This window comes from Cebus imitator, unplaced genomic scaffold (genome assembly GCF_001604975.1).
Source record: "Cebus imitator isolate Cc_AM_T3 unplaced genomic scaffold, Cebus_imitator-1.0 Scaffold35, whole genome shotgun sequence".
In the NCBI taxonomy this organism is placed as follows: Eukaryota; Metazoa; Chordata; class Mammalia; order Primates; family Cebidae; genus Cebus; species Cebus imitator.
In genome coordinates, this window is record NW_016107350.1 from 9,206,079 (window position 1) to 9,216,940 (window position 10,862).

At 41.6% G+C, this 10,862-nt stretch overlaps 1 long non-coding RNA gene across 1 annotated transcript; it reads right to left on the minus strand.

The window, feature by feature from the left end:
- Positions 1–237: 237 nt before the first annotated feature.
- Positions 238–10,220, minus strand: LOC119470573. Its single transcript, XR_005199488.1, has 2 exons — positions 9,866–10,220; positions 238–633 (listed from the first exon to the last, which is right to left on the minus strand). It is a non-coding gene; the product is annotated as an uncharacterized LOC119470573 (long non-coding RNA).
- Positions 10,221–10,862: the final 642 nt, after the last annotated feature.

Sequence of the window (10,862 nt, forward strand, 5' to 3'; positions counted from 1 at the left end):
CAGGCAGTCTTCCCCCAGAGCCCATGCTCTCAATAGCTCTTTTGTCTTGTTGGCTAGTCAGCTGCAGGCTCCACGCAAAGCACACATGGAAACCCAGCAACTCACCTCCTTCCTGTGTGCTGTCCTGCTAGATCACTGCTCACCACAGCCCCCAGAGCAGCTGGGATAAATTCTCCCGGTCTGGGCCACCCTTCAGGATTTAACACATACTCAGATGTACATCTGAGGAACATAAAACACTGAAAAACGAAGCCTTTATTTTACCTCCTCACAAAAGAGCTTGTTGCCTTGTTTATGGGACATGAAAAATCAAGATTGCCTTCTTGCCTGCCAAGCGTAGTCTACTATTTTGAGACAGGTCTTTGCGAGTAAGTAAAAATTATTGCTTTCATTATAGGTATTTCCCCTCCGGCTCTAAAACTCCATGATCCAAGGCACAGCACAGTAAGTGACTGCCCAACAGGACGGCTTCCTGCATTTCTTTGGGTGAAAAGTTCAGTCCCAGGATCTCTCAGTGTGGCGCCTGCCAGCCATCACCGTGAAGGATTGTCTTGCAAGCTAATCTCGGTGCGTTATGCCATTGCAGTGGGTAATGACACATAACGACGCCTAAATCATAAGAATCGGCTTCACCTACAAGAAAAGAACAGAAAGAGAAATATTCGCTTCCTTGGCCTGCTGGGATTCACCTATTTAGGATCATTCAAAACCACGAAAGCTCAGAAAAGCCAAAAAGTTGTGAGTTCTAGAATTCCCTTTCGACAATCCTCGAAATGGCAGTTGGTCTCATGAAAGGGAATGAACGTTACAACCAAAGAGACCTGGCCTCTAATCCAGGCTTTGCCCCTTACTGGGTGTGTGACCATGAACTTGTGACTTCTCTGAGCCCGTTCCTTCAGCTACAAAAGAGAGATAATAAAACCCACTTTGTTGGGTTGTCCTAAAGATGAAAGGAAATATGGTAAGCAAACAATAATAGTGTCTGAAATGTAGGAGACATTTGATAATATTTCTGATTTTATTTTAAAAGTACAGAACTTTTTGGGGGGTCATTTTGCTGGGTCCCTGTTTTATTATAATTTAACAGTGTTCATAAGGGATTTTTACAGAAGCCATGCAGGATTAGCACACCCAAAGTATAGAAAATTCTGCTCTCTATATCCCATGAGCCAGACTTTCCACACGTTTTTAGTAATTAGTCATAACCACAACTCCTGAGACACTGCTGGCCACTAATGTATCTTCTGAATCATCAAAAACAGATTGACTTATGTTTTAGGTGGCACTTTTTCAAATGTATTTTATAATGCTGTTTTTTGGATACACATTTGCCAAGGAAGAGATATTCTTTACTGTTCTCTGAAGACAGAGTGAAATATCTCCCATTTCCCCAGTTCTTATTAATTTCTAATTACATGCTTCCTGTACAGAGAATGAACATGACAAGGGTTACTGAAGTTGACTCAACCATTCATCTGCTGAAGCTTAAAAAATACACAAACCTTCAAAGAAAGGTGTTTAGTAATCAGGGTCCTAGTATCACCAGTGGAGGGGGTCCAGGTTCTCGGTATCTTGAACAAAGAATTGGACAAAACACACAAACAAAGCAAGGAAAGCATGAAGCAACAAAAGCAGAGATTTATTGAAAATGAAAGTACACTCTTCAGTGTGGGGGCAGCCCAAGCATAGGGGCTCAAGGGACCCTTTACAGAATTTTCTGGGGTTTAAATACCCTCTAAAAGTCTCCCATTGGTTACCTGGTGTACACTCTATGTAGATGAATGGCCTGCAATTAGTCTGATTGGTTGCAGAAAGCAACCAATCAGAGGCTAAAGTTACAAAGTTTACACCTATGCAAGCCTCTGACTGGTTGCTTTCCACAACCAATCAGAGGCTAAATCGAAGTTACAAAGTTACATTTCTAGACAAAGAAGACTTGGCCAGCAAACAGTCTGATTGGTTGCAGAAAGCAGCCAATCAGAGATACTTTCAATTTTCCATCTGCCATGCAGAAAAGGGGTTAGCAGGTGGGTGGTGAGTACCCTCGTGGTTTTTTTTGTTGTTGTTGTTACTTAGGTATGGAAAGCTGGGGTTTTCTTTTTGATTTAGTTCTAGGAAGTCAGTGTGAATCGTCCTTAGGTTCCCTGCCTCCAGACGCTATTCTCCTGCCTCACCAGCAGGAAATAGGTGGCACACACAGAGCAGGAGTTTTAACAAAGGAGTGGGCCCACCTCACTGTTCTCCCCACTTTGGATTGCCTCCTTTGCCTGGCATTGGCTGGACCCAACAAGAAGCCCTACAGCAAAGAGAGTCGCCCCTGATGTAGTCAACCTTCCAGTTCCAGCCTTCCAAGGCACAGAACACACCAAAAAAGAGAGAAGAGTGGATTCAGAGGGGCTACAGAAAGATATTCCTCATAGTATTCTTATCTCATTATCCGGTGGTACACCACTGCAATGGGGAAATGTTTGTCTTTTTAAATAGCTACAATGTAAGGGCTTAAAATCCTCTCTAAACAAAAAGTTTTTTTAAAAAATCGATCATGTGAATGTCACTTTCCATATCACTAGGAATAATTTCTAAAGCATTGTATTCATTCCACAAGTCTTTTTTTTCATCTTCTTGAGAAACCAACATTTCTGCTAGATTGCAACACAGGCGTACCTGAGTATACCTCAACATTCTCAAAAATCACACACTTAAATTACAGCCTTTCAGAGAAAAATATGATTAGGCAGACCACTCCAAACCTATGCAACTTTGTAACCAGAGTACTCACAAAAAACAGTAATTGGTTCCTGGGGAGACAACAGGAACCCAACATGCAGGCAGCTCAGCCTGGTTGGAGGCTGGCGCTGGGCCATTAAAAATGCACAGAAACGGTGGCTCATGCCTATAATAGCACTTTGGAAGGTTGGAGCAGGCGGATCCCTTGAGTCCAGGAGTTTGAGAACAGACTGGCCAACACGGTGAAACCCTGTCTATACTAAATACAAAAATTAGCCAGGCATGGTGGCAGGTGCCTGTAATCCCCGCTACTTGAGAAGCTGAGGCTGAGAACTGCTTGAACCTGGGAGGTAGAGGTCACAGTGAGCCAAGTTCATGCCACTGCACTCCAGCCTGGGCAATAAAGCAATATTCCTTCCCCCCTCAAAAAAAAAAAGCACAGAAACAACACACTAAACATGTCAGCCACACTTCAGTTAAAGCAGAGCTGGGGGTGTGGAGGAACATAAATAGAGGGGTGGCTCCTAGCCAGTGGGGCTACAGCAAAACTGGGCCCAGTGGCAGCCCCATCTAACCTAGCCGAGAGCTGTGTCTCTCAAGAGAGGGGCTCCAGAAACAGGCCCTCATCTTAATTTTCTCAAAATTCTGCCAAAAGCCCTTGCTGCTTGCGCAGCCCTTCCTGATAAAGTTTATAGTTCCACTCCCATGATCTCTTCCCGCTCCTCTTGTGTAAGAAAAATCACATATGAACCCAAATGACTTCCACATTCTTACACTGGCATCGTCTTCATCTGCTTCTCTGGAAAACAGCTCTGAGGCAAAACTTACAGGTTATTCGGGGTGGCTGTTTGCAGGAGTGATGGGGAAGAGGAATGAATCAGGAAGAGGAAAGGAATTTAAAGTTGTGTTACCAAGATGGCCACAGTTTTATGAAAACAGCCCTGGCTCCTTGGGTCATGTGGGCCATCTCCAGAAAGGTCACAGGGAATTACTGCATCTCAGGAAAGATGGCAGAAGGGAGGCTGGCAGTTCAGCTGCCAGCTTCTTCTTGTCTCCTGTCCCTCACTGCTAAGGTTTACCTCACAGTGCAAGAATTCTGCTAACACCCAGGTGGAATCCCACCCCAGATAGCCACCAGGGAAACTGGAGCCCCTGAGGGTCCAGCTGGACAGAACGCCATTGCTGTCACAGCCCCTAGAACCTGACCATGACCCTGCACCCAGGAGAAGATGAGAGGATGAGACAGCCAGCTCTACTGGGAGACCAGGTAGCTGTATGAGCTGTCTAGAGGCCTCCCTGGCCAAGAAGAGGGGGATGCAGGTGCTGAGAACATCTGGAAGGGCACAAAACTGGGTTCAGTACTGACATTATTCCCTTATTTACAAATTGCACTCAAGCAAAATTTTGCCCTAACATTTCACATTATAGCAAAACAGACTGCACTGTGTTAAATCAAGTTTAGCCTAAAGCTGTCTCCTTACATATTTTAAGCTCAACCTTAAATATTTTGAGTTCAGGACGTTGTGAACTATAGCTAGTGGACGTGTAAACAGACCATAGCCTACACTTATGCCAGTCACCAAGTTTTGGCCAATCAAACATACCCAACAGTTTGAACCATGTGCAAATAAGGCACCTGCCAACCTGTAACCAATCCAGCTGTTTTGTACCTCACTTCCATTTCCTGTACATCACTTTCCTTTTTCTGTTTATGAATCTTCCACCATGAAGCTGCGCTGGAGTCTCTGAGCCTAATCTGGCTTGGGAGGCTGCCCAATTCACAAATTGTTCATTGTTCAATTAAGTTCCTTTAAATGTATTTATTTATTTTGAGACAAAGTCTTGCTCTGTTGCCCAGGCTGGAGTGCAGTGCTGTGAGCTCGGCTCACTGCAACCTATGCCTCCCAGGCTCAAATGATTCTCCTGCTTCAGCCTACTGAGTAGCTGGAACTACAGGTGCATGCCACCACGCCCAGCTAATTTCTGTATTTTTTGTAGAGACAAGGTTTCACCATGTTGCCCAGGCTGGTCTTGAATCCCTGAGCTCAGCAATCCTCCTGTCTCGGCCTCCCAAAGTGCTGGGATTACAGGCATGAGCCACTGCGCCCAGCCCAACTCCCTTAAATTTAATTCGGCTTAAGTTTTTCTTTTGTCAACCATAAACAAACACATATACCTGCCCTCGAGAAGCCATGTTTTTGTTAAATATATACGATAGGTAGGTTTAGGTAGGTTAGGTACCCCAAAAGCATAAGACTTAACTCTCTCCCAAATTCCCATGACCCCCACTCACTAACCTACGTTTCAGCGGGTATCAGAATGATTCTAATGCCTGTCTCTTCTCACCACTCCTGGTTAGAAAGCCTTCAGTGCTTCTCCAGGTGTTCATGGTGGGTAAAATCTATGTTTCATCATTTAGCACACAGGTCACCTTTTCAGTGAGTGCCCTTTCCACGGGCATCTTTTCCAAATCAACACCTGGCCGCCCCTGATCGTCCACTCCCCACCTCTCTCTGCTCTGCCGGACTCTTGCCAGTGCCCACTTCTGCTGCTGCATGACAGAGTTAATGACTGGGGATGGATAAAGGAGAAAGGGACAAAAAAGAGATACTAGATTGGTGCAAAAGTAATTGTGTTTTTTGCAGTTTGAAAGGAATGGCAAAAACCGCAATTACTTTTGCACCAACCTACTAACATTCATGGTGAGATGATTACTATCTCAATGTGATAATCATTTAAGAATTAACTGTATAGATTTACCATTTGTTTTCATACGAAGTTCTATAGCTTGAGAGTTCCTGTGATTCACCAAGGATTGTCACATACTTGATTGTAGGCTTCAGAAAATTTTTATCAAATAATATGATATTTTCATGCCTGTCTGCATTGAGATACTCAAGTTTCCCAGGATGATGGGGTTAAAGATGCTTCGTTATTTCCTTGAGTTAAAAAACATATATATATCATAAGCCCATGAAATGCAAATGGCGATATTGTTTTTCTTTACATATGATTCCCTTTATTTTGGCATCTTTCTCAGACGCTTATTTTGTGTTAGTGGTGATGGTACTCATAAGGGCACTAGCGTTTCACACGTTACCTGTTGTGTATGGAATCTCATGCAGGGGACCCTCTATGTACACTTGAGTATACAGCCAATACATTAAAAGGATAAATACCCATCTAGGCTACTAGGTTCAGTTAATGAAGCTGATATTATCAGTTTTATCTCCAATGAACCAGTTGCCTGAACAGTGTCCTACACCAGCTTTTTACCTGTGTTCCTCTGAACACTAGTAATCCAGCACAACAGTAATACATTTTCACAGGAAAAAAAAATGGGGAGGAGTTTCCATGAGCAAATAAATTTGAGAAAGATGGAGTTATAGAAATATAAAAAGACATCTTCACTGCAGGACTTCTCAGGGCCTTTATGTTCATGTGTATTGTGATTCTCCTTCCATAAGGAGAATATAACATGCATAACATGTAGTGTTTCACTTCCTCCCACTCCCACTATCCCTTGCTTTTTTTGCCAGTGTGATGGTTAATTTTATGTATCCATTTGAAGAGTGTTTTTGGATGAGATTGACATTTAAGTTAGCGAACTTTGCATAAAGCAGCTTGCTCTCCATGTCTTGGTTCTCATCCAAGCAGCCTGAACAGAACAAAAAGACTGGCCTCCCAAAGCAAGAGGGAATTCTCCAATCAACAGCCTCAGAACTTCACCCGCACCATTGGCTCTCCTGGGTCTTGAACCTGCCAGTTCATATCTCAAATTTTGGACTTGCTAGCCTCCATAATCACATAAGCCAATTCCTTATAATAAGCCTTTTTGTGAGACACACACACACACACACACACACACACACACACACACACGCTCTTGAAGTGATGATGGGGTTATGTCCTGTTAAACTGATCATAAATTTAAAATAACATTAAGTCAAAACTGCATTTAATACCTTCATAAACCCATTGTAAAGTACAAAAATTGTTAAGTCAAACCATCAAAAGTCAGACATGGTCTGTGTGCATACGTTATCTTCTTTTTTTGTGAAATAACTATTAACATTTCATGAGACACTAGAGTTCCAAGAAGAATAATCCATTAGGGTAATGCTACTGTAGACCACAGGCTTATAGAAACTCTGATGTCTCACAGACAGAGAATATTGGTAGGAAGGGAATCTAAAAAATTTAAAAAAACCTGAAAAAACCTAAAGCAATTATTTATCACCACTGGTTGTCAAGTTATATGTCATATTACTGGGTTCATTCACAGGATAATTTTTATATTACTATATAATTGTTAATCCCTTCACACACACTTCAAAAAAAAGTAATTGCAACACAAGTCTAAACATGATCCGCAGAATCCTTTTTTTTTTCCATTTGGCACACCTATATTCCATTATATACATGTCACAGTTTTTCTTTAAGCATTATTGTACAGGTGTGGCAAGGGCACTGTCTATGACACAATCAAATGCTGACAGACGTTCCATTTCAGTGCCAGACATCTGGCTTATCTCCTACTGTGAGTGCTGACTGCACTCCCACCTCTCCCTGTGCTGAAAGACAACTTGCAAAGGAATTTTAACTTGTTTTCCTTACCCACTAGCAACAAATAATCTAGTCATTGGGTTAAAATATACCAGGCCAGGTGCAGTGGCTCACACCTGTAATCCCAGCACTTTGGGAGACTGAGGCAGGCAGATCATGAGGTTAGGAGTTCAAGACCAGCCTGACCAATATGGTGAAACCCCATCTCTACTATAAATCTGTAAATTAGCTGGGCATGGTGGTGCACTCCTGTAGTCCCAGCTACTCCAGCTACTCAGGAGGCTGAGGCAGGAGAATCACTTGAACCCAGGAGGCGGAAGTTGCAGTGAGCCAAGATCACATCACTGCACTCCAGCCTGGAGACTCTGTCTTAAAAAGAAAAAATACACACATACACACACACACACACACATCAGTTGGACAATACTGTGCCAATTATAAATTCTTTGCTAAAATGCATGATAAAAAACAAAAGACTCTAGGTATTTCAGCAACTCAATTATCATCACCTTGATTTCAATCTTAAACAAAAATCATAATTTTCTGCTAAAGTTGAAGGGAAACATTCTTTCTCTATTGGGATGAATTATTTCAGGCACTGACATCCTAAGAATAAAATAACTATATGATTACAAAATATTCATAATGCCCAGGAAGTCCTTCCACTGGGGAGGAAGGGTGGGTGGAATTAAACATTGACTTATCAACTATTTTTAAGTAAAAATCATTGGTTCTAGAAAAGCTCATTTTGCTACAGCAAATCCTTGTGGAGATATCTTTTCTAACAATATAACATAGTAGTATACGCTCACATAGAGCATATAGTTTCCTTCATTTACATGTAATACTAAAAAATGACTTGCTATAACACAATTTTTTTTTGAGATAGAGTTTCACTCTTGTTGCCCAGGCTGGAGTGCAATGGCATGATCTTAGCTCACTGCAACCTCCACCTCCTGGGTTCAAGCAATTCTCCTGCTGCAGCCTCCCAAGTAGCTGAGATTACAGGCAGCCGTCACCACATCCAGCTAACTTTTTGTATTTTTAGTAGAGACGGGGTTTCACCACGTTGGCTAGGCTGGTTTTGAAATCTCGAGCTCAAGCAATCTGCCCACCTTGGCCTCCAAAAGTGCTGGGATTACAGGCGTCACAATTTTAAATATATTAAAGAAAATATGCTTGTATTAATCCATTCCTGTATTGATATAAAGAAATACCTGAGACTGGGTAATTTATAATAAAAAGAGGTTTAGGTGGCTCACAATTCTGCAGGCTGTACAGGAAGGATGATGCTGGCATCTGCTCAGCTTCTCGGGAGGCCTCAGCAAACTTACAATCGTGGTAGAAGGTGAAGTGGGAGCAGACACATCACTTGGCCAGAGCAGTAGCAACAGAGCGGGTGAGGAGGTGCCACACAATTTTAAATGAGCCGATGTCACAAGAACTCACTCACTGTTGTGAGGGCAGTGCAACTGGATAGTACTAAACCATTCATGAGAAATCTGCCCCCATGATCCAATCGCCTACCACTGAGCCCTACCGCCAACATTGGGGGTTATGATTCAACATAAGGTTTGGGTGGGAACACAGATACAAACCATATCAGTGCTGAAATTTTACAAAGTATTATTTTGAATGATGGTAGCATTTTTGGCCAGGCTAGAGTAATAAAGCATTAGGCTACGTTAGCCTTCATATCATACGCCCCTGCAGAAAGGTTGGCAGCTCCAATGGATTAAACAGACCTACGGATAGATAAGGTTGGAACCCTTCAAAGATGGGCTTTGCAGTCTGGGAGGAAGGGGTTGAGATGCAATCCTTCACCAGTGATTATATGAGATCTACCCTAAAGCTGGCATCCTTTACGTGAGTGTAAGAAAAAGGCAAAAGAGAAAACGTGGCATTCAGAAGCATTATCCACACAAAGCTGAATAGAAGCAAGGGTGTTTTTCCAATTAGATAGAAAGCTTGGTCATATTTTCTCTAGGTCATTAGGCATCATATGATGCTCTTCAAATAATGCCTTTGCTGCTCCCCTTCCAGCCAGAGTGATTATTCAGCATTTCTAAAAGAGCACTGCACTATTATTGAGATATACAATCCTTTTCTTTTATTATTATGTCTAGATTTTATTAAGATGGCTATAAGATATTAAAACAGTTGCTATATATCACCATATGTAAATTTTACAACGAAGAAAATGGTCCTTGAAGAGAAGTTTAAAATATTTTTCAAGTATTTTTGAGTCTCCAGCAATGAAAGTAACTACATAATGAAAAGTGTATTATTTCAATTCAGGATATTTTATAGGAAAGTAATGGGCCTGGAAAAGTCCTTAAGGCAAATAACTTTGCTGTGATAAAAATTACAAGATTCAGAAAGAACTACATAGTGGCATTTCTCATCGAATAGCTTGTAGCTAGAAAATCAGGCAGGCATTTCCCAAAGGTTGATAAGAGCTTACTCACCTGTCGATTTCTCTTAACATTCAGTTGAAATAATGCAAGAAAAATTAGACTAGAGAGTGTCTTTCCCCAAAGCCTCTTTGCCTTAGAGCAACTCTAGGGCTTACCATTACCCATGAGGCCATCACTGAGAAGAGAAAACCACATCCCCAGCACTGGGGACCCACTGATGACTACCAGCAGGTGGGGGTGATATGGAACACACACAGACAGGATGACCCTTCCAGTAATACCTGCCATCGAAAATGAGGCCATTTTTGCAGTGCCTGAAAATAAAAGTGATAATGCAGAGAAGGATGGAAAGATAAATGATTTTTACAGAATAGTTTATGACAGCTATTATGAGCTACTTGTCATCTGTCACTGGGAAAGGAATCTTTTATAAGGGATCTATGCAGAAAGAACATCACCTAAGACAACTTAGGATCATGACTTAATTCAAACCTAGAAATGACCATTAGTCTAAGGATATGTTTCTATGCATTATTTTATTGACTTCACGTCCTTTGGGTGTGTAGGAGCTGTCTGTCATCTTTGTTTTTGTTCTTCATCTGGAGAGGCAGATACTTAGAGAAGAAATGCTCAAAACCGTCAAGTTCAATCCACTCCACACTGAGGTGGAAACCCACATTCACTGACCCCTGAGCCTATTCAAACATTTACAAGGGCTTTTTCACATTCTTTAAAATTTAAAATTACTCTTTTGACTTTTTGATAATTTTCAAAACTCTAAAAATCATCTATGAGGCAGTATAACCATATTGTTTTTTTGTCAGGTGACTATTTGCACTTGGAAACACATGTCTGCCACGAGATGAAGATGGCAATCTAATTTGATCACTGAAAACAGGAGAGATTGGATTTAGAAATTATATCCATACATAAGTTTTAAATGTGCCAAAAAATTATTATTTCAAAAATATACCTAAAACTTGAGGAATCCATAAAATGTAATATGGAAACCCCAATAGGCTATGTTGCTTACCGAGTTATTTTGCTAGCATACCCTGAAACACTGAATTTCCGCTTCCAGATGCCACGAGGTCATTGAATTAGAACCATTCTCTGTGCTACCTGTTTTCCTGAAAGCTGGTAGTGCTTAAG